Here is a 12,840-nt window from a genome sequence, read left to right as displayed (position 1 = left end):
TTGCCTGTTGTTTAATTCAGTCGGTGGTAATATCATTTTTCATTTTAATTGGTATTTGACATGGTTTAATAACTTAGAATATCAAAACCGATAGATATGGGTATTACACTATTTATAAGTATTAGGGAGCAATTACATATGTTCACTCATACATAATTACCTTTATGGTCTTATGAAACATATTCGACTTTGATGTAGATTGTTGATTGTGGATTGCACCAAAGAGAGGGGAGGTGGTTATAAATGGGATATCCTCATACAGTTGCTAGTTATTATTTTTAACTTTTACCAGTTTACCTACTCTTCAAATAAATTCTCTTGTTATTGGCATGATCCCCACCACACCCCCCCCCCCTCCTCTCACTCTGATGGAAAGGAAAATGTTATTGCTTGAACAAATTCCTAGTATCCTGTAGTTCTGTTTATTAGAAATATAGACCTTACATGTTTTAACATAAGAAGAGTTTGAAATGGGAAAGCCTCTTGTTGTGACTTTGGTGTCTTCCAAATTGTTGAGGCTTATGTATCAACGTTATAAGGGCATTGCTCACAATCAAACAGCAAAGTTGTATAGCCCACAATCAAACAGCAAAGTTTTTGGGCTGAAAGAGTCAGTTACTTGAGTTTTGTATGAATTATTTTTCCCCCCCTGATGATACTTTTTTTTTTTTGAAAGCTTTTCTTGCAGCTATCCTCAGAAGAAAATTTTATATTAAACTGAAATGCTTGCTGTTAGGTTCTAAAAACTTAGGATTTTATGTATTTAGAACTCTAATTTGTATTGTTAGCAAACCATGATCAAAACAATGTGTTTAGAAGTGTTTTAGTCTTGCTCAAAGTTGTGCATTTATGTAAAGTTGGAATCGAGCTTAATGCAGAAAAGATTAATGCATTTCGGCCTGGCTCGATCGATCGAAGCTTAGGCTCGATCGATCGAAACTCGGGCAGAATGTTTTTCTGCAGAATTTTCCAACTCAGCCCTAGTTGTTTTAAAACGTTTTTAGGGTTTCTTATTTGTCCTAAGTATAAAAGGCAAACCCTAGCTACATTTTAGTGTTGCTCATATTGCGGTTTGTGTAAATTTCTTATGAGATCTAGAGGAGCTTTCCTTTACACAAACTTAGGGTTTTCAAGGAGAAGATTTATCTACACCTTGATGATCAACTCAGTTACTACCATTGAAGTTTAAAGAAAACACAAGCGAGTGTGCTTGTATCTGGTGGTGAATCCAAGAAAGAAGGAGTCCGTGGATTCGGAGCTTGCACGTGGTCGTGTCAGTAAGTTCTACTGGTGGGTAGCAATAAGAAGTCGAGCGTGGGGGCTTGTAAGTATTATTGTATAAATTTCGATTCTTTCAAGATAGTGGATTTAAGTTTACCTTGAGGATAGCTAGGTCAAATCCTCCCCAGGTTTTTACCGGTTTGGTTTCCTGCGTGATCATATCTTGTGTTATTTATTTTCCGCTACTTTGCATGATTTGATCTTTGTTATTGCGATAACCTAGACTTGTTAAATTGGACTAAGTAACAACTTGGCTAATTACCTAGGTTAAATCAATTGGTTTTAAGGGTTCTAAAAACTATCAAGTGGTATCAGAGCGGGTTGCTCTTTTGTTGTTGATCTTTTGATCACTGAGCTAATCCTTGACCCCTGTTGTCATGGAACATGGACACTCTCTAGTTATTCCTCCTCACTTTGATGAGAATAATTATGCTTATTGGAAAGTAAGGATGAAAGCATTCATGAAATCTATTGATGAGAGAGTGTGGAACTCCGTTGAATACGGATGGGAGAAGCCCACTACTCCTGTTAGTGAGTGGGAAACTTCTCAAAAAGAAGCAGCTGCGTTTAATAGCAAGACTATGAATGCTATCTTTAATGCTGTTTCTATGGAGGAATTTAAGAGAATCTCTAATGTTGAGGTTGCTTATACTGCTTGGAATATCCTCCAGACTGTGCATGAAGGCACAATGACTGTCAAAATCAATAAATTGCAGTAATTGACTTCTAAATTTGAAAGCATTAGGATGTCTGACGATGAATCTTTTGATGAATTCTATGCTAAATTGAATGATATTGTTAATTATGCTTTTAACTTGGGTGAAATCTATGATCAACCTAAAATTGTTAGGAAGATTCTTAGATTTTTAACTGAAGACTTTAGACCCAAGGTGACTGCCATTACTGAAAGCAAGAATGTGGACTCTATCCCTGTTGATGAACTTGTAAGATCTCTTCAGTCTTATGAGTTAGATCTACCCAAAACTACCAAATCCAAATCAATGACTCTTAAGTCAGTTGATGATGTTGAAGGTGGTGGATTTGATGATGAGCTCTCTGCTACAGAGATTGCTTACCTTACCAAGAACTTTAGAAACTTTCTCAGAAATAGTAACAGAAAGGCAAGAGGCACAAACATTGCTGAACCAAGAAACTTTAGGAAGCATGATTCCACTAAGGTTAATAATAATGATAAACCTAGAGAAAAAGTAGGTCAATCTTCTAATAATTCTTTGGGCTCTCCGTGTTTTGGATGTCAAGGGTATGGACACATGAAATCTGAATGTCCTACCTATTTGAAGTCTAAGGGTAAGGCTATGGCTATAACCCTTAGTGATGGTGAAGTTTCTGATAATGAGTCTGTTTGTGATGAGGATGGAAATTTCATTACTTTCACCGCTACTGCTGTAGTCGATGAGAGCATATCTATTGAAGAGAACCCTTCTGATGGGGAACTCTTTGAAGATGCAGATCTTCAAGAGACCTATAATAAACTTTGCAAAATTTCTGCAAAGGATGCTATGAATGTTGAACTTGGCCTAAAGAAAATTGAATCTCTTGAGCTTAATAAGAAGAATTTGCTTGTTAAACTGTTTGATGCTAATGAACTTTTGAACAATGTGAAAACTGAGAATATGCTTTTGCTTGATAAAGTTAAATCTTTGGAACTTGATTTATCTGTTGCTAGATCTGCTAGTTCTAAACTTGATCAAATGCTGAGTGTTCAAAGTTTTCTTCTGACAAAACTGGATTAGGTTATGTTGAAAGCATCTCTGTGTCTGCTCCCCATTCCATAAAGTCTGTTCCTTCATCTTCTTCTGAACCTTTTGTGAGTGAGATAGTGAGTGAAACTGTCAAACCCCCTGTGATTGAGGTTGTCAAACCCATAGAAGTTTCATCATCTAGGAAGATTAGGGTTGATCTGAAAGAGTCTAAGTCTAAAAAGCCTACCCTATCTAAGGACAAGACACATGATAAGCCTGCATGGGTTTGTCACTTTTGTGGAAAGTCTGGACACCTTCGTCCAAACTGTTACAAGCTGCAAGCTGCAAAGAGAGCAAACAAACCAAAAGTACCTGTGCCTCAAGCACAAGATCCTATGGTACTCATTGGTGAATTGGTAAAGGCTTTAAACTTTTATTCCAATCCTGGAGTTGATAATCATTCCCATGTGAATAAGAACTCCAATGCTCATGGTGCATCTAAAAGGTTTTGGATGCAAAAGACTCGAACTAACTGAGTCTTTCTGACATGGTCCTTGTGCTTCATTGCTCTACCCTTTGTGACCATTGTTCTTTGGTTTTGTTTTGTTTTTTGTTTTCTAGGATTTGCATTGCATAACATTTATGCATTTCATTCTAGTTTTTTTTAAATAAAATAAAAAATAAAAAAAGGAAGAAAAAGGAAGCAAATTTTGTTTTATACTATTCTTCTTGGTTTTTGAGAACACGGTTGGTCAATTTATTTTCACATAACATGTCGTTTGTACCTTGTTTAGCTTTGATGATCTTACTTATTGCACTTTACTAGTTGAAACTTTGTAGTGCATGTTGTGTGAGAAAGATGTTTATGGTTTTTGATTACTCTGTCTTAATCTTGAAGTCACATGTTTTTGAATGTTAGACTTGAACTTTTAGAGAAAGGCATAAATAACCATCTCACCACTGTTCACTAGTCAATCATGAACACTTTAGTGCATATCATAAGATTTTGTGCTCGAGAAAGTGTAGCACATGCACAAAAAGAACATAAGGTGAAGCCTCGGTTTAAATTACTTAATACTTAAAATTGGTGTGTACTATTAGGCTTGATGCCAAACTCACATGACTTAAAATTGGTATGTATATTATGAGGCATAAATTCAAGAAATTTACATGATTGCAAGCTTATGATCTAGGAGATGTGGGAGTTATATGATGTAACTCTTTAGGCGATAGTGTCTTTTAAACTCTTTGTGATGAATTTTGTAGACTTTGTAATTAATTGCTATTCACATATCACCTCACATGTATCTCAAGTTTTTGCTAGTTGCACACACTACATGAGTTACTCTTTACTAAACTTTGAACATGTTATTGTGTGTGTTTATGGTCTGACCAACCGAGTTTTGCAAATACTTTGAATTTTGTGCAAAATTAATTTGTTGCTTGAAAATTTATGGAGAATGCAAGAAATTTTGTTTTTGGGGAATTTGGGCTTAAAATTCTTGTTTTTGAAAATCACATCATCACATACTCATGCATTTTGTTCTTAAATTTCAATGCTTTGAGTTGATTCTAAATGTTTTTCAAAAAACTGTGTTTTTCCTCAAATTTAGTGAGCCTCTGCCCATTTCGATCGATCCATTCTATTTTTCGATCAATCGAAAATTTTTAAATTTGTTAGAGAGAGCCTTTGTCTATTTCGATCGATCGAATTCTTTTAAAATTGTTTTGTTAAAGTCTCTGTCTGTTTCGATCGATCGAGGCTATTTTTCGATCGATCGAAACTCGTGAATCATGTTTTTTTTAGGTTAGATTGGACTTTTTCAAAGGCACTTTTTCAAAAGTTTTTCAAACTTTCCTCTCTCCGACTTGGCTAAGGCTCCATCAAAGATTTTTTGTCGTTTTCTTCCGAAATTTTTGTAAGGTTTTTGTCTTCCAAGGCCGGTAAGTCCTTTTTGCCCTTCCTTTTGCATTTTATTTCACGTTTTCATGCATTTTTCATGCATTGCATTGTGTATTTTCAGAACTATTCATGATTGGGGTTTTTGATGTTTCAAGCCATGTTTTCTGAAATTGATCATTGGGTTATGTCTCTATATTGTTATATTAATGATCCTTGTTGGTTAATTTGATCAATTTTATGGTTTTTGAAAAATTGGAAATTCTAGGGTTTGAAATTGATCCGAATTGGGGATTTTGTCAAATTGGGTTAAATTGATGAAATTGGCTTGTTCAATTGATGTATTTGGTCAGTTTGGGTTTTGTGATCAATTGGTTAGAGAAACTGTGAAAGAGCTCCTGAAAGTGGGTTTTGATTTATTTGTTTTTTGTTTTTGCTAAAGCAAGGACATTCATGGGATCCAGCCCATCTTTTTGCCATAAATAAGGTGTATTTTACGTCAGGCTTTTGGAAATGATGGGTGGTACTTCTTTGAAAGTGATTCGCTCAAGTTCTAGTTGACGCCCTTCTTGAAAAAGAACAAAAATGGTGAGCAAGGGGAGGTAAATTCTTTACTGTTATCTTCTAACTCTTTAAAGTTGTTGGCAGTTTGTTTGTTTTTGGTCTTTCTCTGTTTTTTTTTTTAACTTTAATCTGTCAAAACTACGTCTGTAGAATCGGGAATGATATGGTTATTTTGAAATGTGCATGTGGATTAGAGGTAAATACAGTTTGCAGACTGTTGTGGTTATTTAGAACTTATGACTGAGCAAACTGAGTTTAGGCGTAGAACTTTAGTATCTTTCTTTTACACCCTTTGTTTAGTCTCTACAAAAGTGAGTAAAAGAGTGGCAAAGAAATTGTAATTTTGAATCACATATTTTACAGTTTACTTTGAATCTCTGATCCTCTTCTGTCGGAGACCGAGATCCTCTTATCACATAATATGCAAAACTTATTCTATTATAATTGTTGACTATTGAAGCAATTAAGTAATTGCCTGGTGTGGCTTATGTAACAACTTCTTATCCCCCAACCGCACCTATTCTCATTTGTAAGGCACTGGTGATGTAAGAATTCCCACAGGAATAGCATTTCTTAAGGCCTGGCATTTGTAAGGCACTGGTGATGTATTTGGTGCTCATGATCATGGCATCAACTTATCTGGTATACGTGTTTTCCTTTTCTTTTTTAATAACACTTCCTGAAGGGGGAGGTTTTGGGACTAAGGCTTAGTTGTTGTTCTGGGAGTAAGTGTTACTTGTTGCCATTTGACTTGGCACATTAACAGCCAGTAACAATGCTTCTTCCCTGTTTGCTTGTTCTGGGAGTAAGTGTTGCTTGTTGCCATTTGACTTGGCAGATTCGTAGTTTTAAGTATATCATACTAGCCTTATGAACAAAAAATCAAGTGTGCCATGGTATATCTGTTTTTAAGGATCATGAGGAGTTTAACTTTATAATTCTGAGGGCAGTATGTTGACTGAGTAATGCACATGCTAGACCCATTTTATATATTATGAAGGATGCAATATTTCTTCGAAGTTCAGGTTAGAACAATGATGTGGTTCTCAGCATGCCACTGTTTCTTTATCCGAATGGTTGATTTTATGTAATTTGGCGTGGATGGTGTAAAGGGGCTTATTGAAGTGACAAATTATGTTGGGGCTTGCCAATAGGACTATATGTAATATTATGGATTTTTACTTGCAGAGACGGCTAGGATTGAAGCCCAAATTAGAGACGCTGAAGCTGCCTTACGAAGGAAGGAAGAGGCTGAGTGTAAGCAGCAGCGGGAGAGAGAAAGGGAAGCTGCTCGAGTTGCCTTGCAGAAGGTTTATTTTTGTCTTAATTATTTTCTACAATTTTAACATATAGACTTTGATTTACTTGATTATCTGGGACTTCTTTCTGATGTTTCTCTCCCTGCAGATGGAAAAAACTGTTGATTTTGAGGAGAATATGGTGATCCAAAAAGAACTTGAGATGTTATTTGGCTGTTCAACATCATCTCGTCTGCTCCATGGATCTTTAAGTCGAACCCAATTAGAACAGTTAGGGTTATTTATCAAAGACGACGATGACAATGAAGAGGGACTTGATTTTGATGGGGAAGAAGGGGAAATTTTTTCGTGACATCCGACTCCTCTATCTATTCAACAATTGTATATAGTTCCTTTTTCCAGCTCTGCTTGTTTATAGCATCATAGTGGATGGAAAAGGGGCATTGGTTGTAAATGACTATTTTTTTAGGGGGTGATACCCTCCTGATAGGGAACTAATAGAAAGTTAGTGTTTACAAAGTATATAAATTGCAGTTTTAAACATTTCATCTTTATAATTGGATCTCTCTCATGTTTCTATTTAATCTAGACAAAATATTACTCTATTTAAGTTCAGGTTCTAGCAGATATGGTTGGCGTGTGGTGAAGAGAACTTTGATTTTCTGATAATTGGATGAGCATCGTTATTGGGAGTTACATATAACGGCGTATTTGCAACCAAAAATAATAAAAAAAAGATTATAGCATTGTGAGACCAAAAATGAATGATGCAGGGATGATGCTTTTTTTTTATTTCAAAAACTAAACTAATTGTCATTGAACATCATATAAAGATCATTAAAAAAGTAAAAATTTGCATTGTAAATTCTTTAGCAAAATGCAGAAGAGCCTGAGATAGCCACAACTGAGTCTAGAATCCTAGAATATATAAGCCTTTTGAAGTGCCAATAGTTGTTGCTCTGTGTAGAGCTTTCGTTCTTATTGCTTTGGGTTTTGATAGCAACTGGGATAAGGCTTCTGCATCCAGAAAACATCTTGCATCCTCTAGGCATCATCCTAAAAACACACACTAAGCAGATCATGCGTTGTAGCGATTCTTAGCATTTCTGTCAAGTTTCTTTGCATCATCCTGAAAGATCAAAACCAAAAATTTACTTATGTTGCACAAAAACTATGACAATGAGCCAAACAAATATGGAAAACCAAATTAGTTCATTCTTTGAAAAAAAAAAATTCTTACATGAAATATAAATCCTATTAATCTCATGGACAACTAGGGAGAAAAAGTAAGGCCTCCAAGATATGCTTGAAAGCAATTGTTAAAAGCGAGAACACTCAACAAAAAAAAGACTCCTGATTGATACATTATTATGTAATAGCCTGCAATTTTGAAAATAAAAGAATAGCAAACCAATAGAGCAAGTATTCTTTCAAAGTTTTAAAACTTTCTGATTCTTTACTCCCCCCAACACTTGCATTTCCTCCATTAAATACACCACAGTTTTTCCCTTCAGATTTTCCCTCTTCAATCAGGTTTATTTGCATCCCATGATTCATGATGCACATGGGCGCAAGATGTCTATGTCCTTGGGAAAAGTCATTGATCCGCTTGAAGTAATAAATGGGATATCCTTAGAAGGTCTTCATAAGAGTCTAGAGGATGCGGTATTGTCAGTAGTTCAATAAATTGTGGAATGCTGTACGATTTGCTATGACCAAGTTTGGGGCTGATTATGTTCCACCCACAAATGTAAATCCGGACAACTTCCCATTTAGCTATCAATGGATACTCTCAGTATTAAACAGAGCCATATTCAAAACTATTGTGGCTTTGGAGTCATATAAATTCTCAGATGTAGCAAGTACTGCGTATTCATGGTGGCAATACCAACTGTCTGATGTTTTTATTGAAGCAATTAAGCCTTTCTTTGCAAGTCAAAATTAATGTGGTGCAAGTTTTTGACATCCCTCCTCCCCCCCCCCCCCCCCCCCCCCCCGCGGGAAACACCAATCTTCTTATAACAAAAAATTCATTAATGAAATTTAGTATAATGTTTTACTTGATTCAAACATTTAAAATCACTAATTGAATTAGTTATCTCAACCAAAATTATGGAAAAATATAATCTAACAACAAAATATTTACAACATTGATTACAAACATCAATCACCTTTTTAAAGAGTCCACTTAATGTGTCATCCTACGATATTGAAGTTGAGCTAATTTTCCTCTCCTCGGCCTTGCATGAAGTCAATGCACCTTTAAGTTTTTTGTTAGGCTGTCCAATATTTAGAGAAGCTTCTTCTTGGACTTTTGTAGGTACTTTTTTACAAATACCAATATTGTGACCTTTAACTCCAGCTAAGTGTGCTTTAATCCTTGTAGAACCCCAGCAAAATTACATTCACAAAACTTACATTTGAAATGACCATTTAGTTCTTCAACATACTCCCAAAATCAATTTTTCTTTCAAACCATATTTCTTTTGCCTTACAATAAATAGATAAAAAAATATAATATTAAATTTTTTTTTTTTTTTGCGATAATAAAGAATATAATATTAGAATATGAAAATTGATAGTAAAATTGGATCAATAGAAGAATAACAAATAATTTAAAATAAATGGATCTATAGAATTATAAAAATAAGCTTTTTCTAATTTTTTTAAAATATTATATAATTATGTTTTGTCTTTTTCTTTCTATACTCTATAGCACATACATATATACTATAAATATAATTAAATCAAAATCAGATTAACTTTTTGTACGCGCCTAAATTTTAAAGGCTAGATAAGCTTCTTATTTTCTTTTCTTTTCTTTTCTTTTTTTGAGAGAAAAACAAAAATCTCTTCTACAATTATAGTAGTTTTTTACAAATAACAAGATCAATAACTTCAGCTAGATGTGATTTAATCCTTGAAACACCTCCATCAAACTTATTTTCACAATACTTACATTTCTAAAAAAACTATTCTCATTTGTACAAAAGGAAAAAAAAAAATGCGAGATTTTATAAAAATAAAAAATCACAAAAAAAAAAAAAAGAAGAAAGAAAAGAACTCGAGTGTTTGAAACTCGAGATTTTCAGTGGAACTTGAGTTTTATAGACTCGAGTTCCATAAAGAACTTGAGTATTTAATTCTTGAGATCAAATGTGCTAAATGCTTTGTTTAGGTCGAGAGATTGCTCTATTTTGCTCTGTTTTTCCCAGTGGAACTCAAGTTTCATATACTCGAGTTCCACTAGGAAAATTTTTTTTTTTTCCTGGACATGTAGGCAAACCAGAAACTGAAATGTGTGCACTTGCTGAGAAACAGATATAGAGAAGCTAAGAATGTAATCCATAAACCCTCATTGAGGGGCAGAGAAGCTGAGAATGTAAATGCACTTAAATTACATCAAAACGCATTCTCAATAGGCACCAAATTATAGAAACTGTTACGCTCTCTACATAAACATAGTTTTACAATGCAAATGCACTTACATCGCAATAAAAGGCATTCTCAATATATCAACATTCTAAACATGCCCAACCATGCTTAATTTGCAGTTCTAACCATACTACTCAAATCACAATCTTCATAGAGGTACATTGGATAGAGAATTACAAGTACATTCAACACAAACCAAAAAGTTCACATAGAGCCAATACAACGTAGTCACATTTCCTAAGATCGGCGGTCCGCATGACAAAAACGTCATCCATGGAAGCATGTCTGAAAAACGTAGAGTAATCACGTTAGGAGACAAGATAGTAAACATTAGGTAAACATCGAATGAACAACAATTATTTAACCAATGCATAACTTTTTGCCATCTACCTACCTAGTGTGGAACATGACTGCTTGTGGAAGCACCACGGGATTGTGGACATTTTCTACGATTATGCCTGGAAGCATGACACAGTCCACATGTCTACTTGGGTTGACTCTCTATCAAATCTGTGTCCTCCCTCCGCCATCCCAGTTCTCGATCCTTATTCCTCACTCCATCCATCTCATTCCTTATTCTTGACTTCACTAGTCGACCTTTGCCCTGCAACAATACTGAATTAGGCAACCACTTTGGCCCCATGGGATCCCTTCACAATGACTGTGACATAGGAACCACAAATGCTTTCTCATAAGTGTTAAGGGCATTGTTCAAACTGTTAAGGACATATTTTGTGTAATTGGCTAATCCTTTGACAAAACGCATTTTACTTGTATTTGGGTAGATCTAGTATGTGTTTAATACTTCAAGAAACATGTTGTTTAAGTCTAGTATTAAAGCCATGAAAATTGGACCAAGAAATAAGTGAAGAAAAGTTGTTCACTAAAGCTGGACAGATAGCTCGACAGCTGCGGACAGATATCTCGACAGCTGCTCGACACCTCTCAACAGCTAGGCTATCTATTGAGCTCTTCAGTTGATTGTTATCGCAATCTCGACACCTCTCGATAGCTGGTGGATCGATCGAGAAATCTCTTGTCTCCTCGACAGCTCCTCAATAACTTCTCGATAGTTGTATATCTGTCGAAGTTTAAAGCTCGACACCTCCCAATCAATCGAGGTTATTGGAATTCAAATTTCCAGATCTGATTTTTGGCCCAAGTTTTTGTATTTGTGTAGGATTTCTTTTCTCACAACCCTAAACCTATATAAGGCTTATTTTAGAGGTCGTCACATAAGAGAATACAAGGAGAACGAATGCAAAAGGTGACCGATGTCTTATTCTCTCTGAAAGAAGCTAATGCATCTTTGCGCGTTAGAGTTTTGTAACCAAGTGTTTCTTGATCTTCGTTGTTGATGAAGTGAAGAACTTTGCAGCCAACATTCTTCTTCCTCAAGTTGGTGAGTTAGTCACGTATTGGGATCCGTGCAACAAAAAGGGCGGCGTTCATATATTGAAGAGTTCAGAGGTTCTGAAGCAGCAAGAGGTTTCTGCTGTAAGCTCATCTACGAGGATTGTAGAGTCTAGGTACAAAAGTTTTGTATTAGATCTGAAACTTCTCTTTACTATAGTGGATTGCTTTTCGGGAAGGTTTCCCCCCAGGTTTTTTACTGTGAAAGTAGTTTGTTTCATTGGTTTTCCTAGGTCATCATATCTTGTCTTATTTATTTTTCCACTGCATGATTTTGACATGATATGGATGTTTGTTTGTTTTAACAAGTTTTATTTATAATAAATCTAATTAACAACTTGGGTTTAAAACTTATTAATTCTATCAACCAGGGTCTAAATTTCCCAACACAAACCATAACATGGGTGAATATATGTGGTCAAATCAATATGTAAATAGTCACATACTCTAATTGCATGTGAACACGAGATCCCTATGTTTTGCCATTTCCCACAACTGCATGTTCTTTCCTGTAATTGAACTTCATAACGATGGTTTCCTCCTCCTACGCTACACATGTTGAGTTGGGTAACTACTTGAAATATCAGCTCTTCATTGCTAAATGGCTTGAGATAGTGTTTCTCATATATACGCTTATTTCCATCCCACGTGGATAAGGCATATTCACTCCATTTCTTACCCTCTGACAACTCATAATGGTATTCTTTGCGCCGGTCATGGAAATATTGAACAAGTTTGTTCCAAGTGAACTCAACCAACGCGGCAATAGGAAGGCCCCATGCACCTTTCAGTACACCATTGAAGCACTCTGATATATTCGTTGTTATTGCCCCATAACGTCTCCCACCATCATGTGACTGGGTCCACATATCCACAGACTCGCTCATTAGGTATGTGTATGGAAGATGATCTTAATTCTTTTCCTTGCCATCCTTCCCCGTCACCTTCTTCTTATTCCTAATGGCCTCAATTTCCACCTGCTTAACTACCTGACTAGCATATCTCGCTTTCAACGCCGCTGACTTGAGAGTTGAGTTTTGAAAATGGGTGTTGAAGTTGCTAGCAACATGTTGAAGGCAATATCTATGAAATACCCGTGTTCTTCCATCATCCCCTCTAGGCCAGTTTGCAATGGCGTTTTTGATACCGAGAGGTCGGTTAGAAATTATGCAAATTCCTTCGTCAGGTATCACGTGGCCAATCGTTTCTTTGAGGCACTATAAAAACCACCTCCAACTGGACCCTAACTCACAATCCACAACAGAAAAGGCGAGAGGGAATACCT

The 12,840-nt window shown here is 35.7% G+C and overlaps 1 long non-coding RNA gene across 1 annotated transcript; it reads left to right on the top strand.

Annotated features, from left to right (window-relative positions):
* The first annotated feature begins 5,188 nt into the window (after positions 1 to 5,188).
* Positions 5,189 to 7,235, top strand: LOC115993087. The gene is made up of 3 exons (XR_004092772.1): positions 5,189 to 5,486; positions 6,637 to 6,758; positions 6,856 to 7,235. It is a non-coding gene; the product is annotated as an uncharacterized LOC115993087 (long non-coding RNA).
* The last annotated feature ends 5,605 nt before the right edge of the window (positions 7,236 to 12,840 follow it).

This window comes from Quercus lobata, chromosome 5, assembly GCF_001633185.2.
Source record: "Quercus lobata isolate SW786 chromosome 5, ValleyOak3.0 Primary Assembly, whole genome shotgun sequence".
NCBI lineage: Eukaryota > Viridiplantae > Streptophyta > Magnoliopsida > Fagales > Fagaceae > Quercus > Quercus lobata.
Note: the sequence above shows the minus strand (reverse complement) of the source record. Positions and strands in the feature narration are given on the sequence as shown.